The following is a 2,285-nucleotide window of genomic DNA, read 5'->3' on the forward strand; positions in this document are numbered from 1 at the left end:
CGGAAGTTGCCTGGCAGGCATTGTAAACGTAGTCATTATGTCGGCAGTGAATAGGTCAAAGTGATAGGCTCGTTTTGAAATTTTCACCAACAGTACGATTTTTCAGTATTTAATTATTTGCAGCAATTTTAAAGATATCTTTCATCACATGATTGCTAATTGGTTGCTATGCGTCCACTGATATAATTCTGGCACTGAAATGGCACCAAAGCAAAGTTTTACAAATTGGAAACGTAAAGATAAAGTTTGTGAAATATGTAAATTGTCCCGAATATTAATAATGTTCGATGACTAATTTCGGCTCGGTTGGCGTTTTTCTGCTCAACTTTTTAATTGTATAATGTAAAAATGTTAACAGTATGATAACACTAAAACAGCAATTAATAATTTTTCGGAGACAAAATTTCCTGTAAAGATTTTAAAATTTGATAAAAGGCAAAGTTTAAAATAATGTTTCTTCAGCAATTAAATTTGAATTTTTCAGTGGACATTCCAGACTTATCCGACTTAAATTAGTGCGTTTTGAGTAGTTGGAAATCAAGGGCTTGACATGTTTTAAAAAATTTTAATTGCTCRGTTTATATTAATAATTTTGAGCCCTTGGCAACTCGAATATTGCAACGGCTCGACTCAAAAAAGAGCGCACGCAAAAATGTCATCAGAACTTTTTCTTTTCCGTTCTTAATTGATCATAAAACCGGAGGCTAATTATTGGTTTTCCATTAGCAGCTTATCACCTTTTTAGATTAAAAGTATCCGGTTTATATTAATAAATATGTTTTAACCGACTGACTTTCCCTTTCTAAGCCGCGTCTTATCACTTTTGTTAAATTAAAATTATCCTGATTATATTAATATTTTTTGCAGCACTCAACAACTCAAAGACTCGACTTWTATTTTCTATTCCAAAATGTGCTGTTAAAAAATCGTGATCTTTCAACTTTTTTAAGCTAAAAGTGTCCGATTTACATTAATTTAAGCACTTGCAACTCGAAAACTACATCCGATCGACTTTAATTAATTTTTTACTCGAAAACAGAACATTGCACAAAAATAGTCCCGAAACAATTTCTCGACCTAATTGATCATAAAATTGCAAACTGATTTTTGAAATAGGAAAAAATTAGCGGTTTTTCACGTTTTTTAATTAAAAGTGTTCGCATTATATTAAGATGTTTTGAGCACTTGGTAATTCGAATACTGCAACTGTTCAATTTTTACTGTTCTACTCGCAAACCGTGCATAGCACAAAAAAATGTCAAGAGACGTTTTCCATTTCTAATTGATCACAAAATTGGAAACACAGTTTTGCTTTAGAAAAAATCAGAGGCCAATCACTTTTCTAAACTAAAATCATCCGATTTACATTAATATTTTTGGCGCACTTAGCATCTCAAATAATGCGACGGTTCAACTTACATTTCTAAACTCAAAAACGGTGCTTCGCACAAAAAATGTCAAGAAACTTTTTTCTTCCTAATTGATCATGACATTGGAAACACATTTTTATTTTCGGAAAAATCACTTAGATTAAATTGTTTAAATTAAAATTATCCGGATTATATTAATATGTTTTGAGCACTTGCTCAAAACAAATCAAATGCTCAAGCCAACGGTTTAACTTTTATTTTTTAATCGAAAACGAAAACCACAAAAATACTAAATAGACCTTTCCTTTTCCTAATTGATCATAAAATCGGAAAATAAGTTTTAAATTAGAGAAAATCAGAGCCTTGTTAAATTTTAAATTTTTTAAGAAACCAGTTTATATAAATTTATTTGTTAAAACGGGTAGTCGCAGTAAATATGCCAAGAGTGCGTATTTTAAGTACCTATTCTTTTCCGAATTGATAAAACAATTTTAAAACTGTAAATTTAATTTTAAATCAAAGTTGTTTTAGTTAAAAATGATTAGAAATTAAATAGAATAAAAACTGAGACAATAATTCATAAAATGCCATAATGAAAATGTATTTTGTTAACTTTACTCACTTTCTTCTTATGCTCCAGTGCTTCTCCACTCAAAAATTTTTAACATAAAAATGATTATCTAAAGAGAATTTTTAAGTATGTATTAACAAAATTTTATGAGACATCGGGCTAAACAAGGCGGAATTATTAAAACGAAGGGAGTCAATGTTGTCAACTAACAGGCTTAAAAGCGCATGAAATGATGACGTATGATTAGTACGAGAGAAATATTCTTCTAAAATTGGCCAAAAAGTATGTAAAACATGTCTATTTTCACTACAGGGCATCATCATGATTTTTAACTAAATATAAAA

The sequence above is a fragment of the Dendroctonus ponderosae genome, unplaced genomic scaffold (assembly GCF_020466585.1).
Source record: "Dendroctonus ponderosae isolate FM_Combo_2020 unplaced genomic scaffold, Dpon_F_20191213v2 Dpon_F_20191213_6, whole genome shotgun sequence".
Classification (NCBI taxonomy): Eukaryota; Metazoa; Arthropoda; class Insecta; order Coleoptera; family Curculionidae; genus Dendroctonus; species Dendroctonus ponderosae.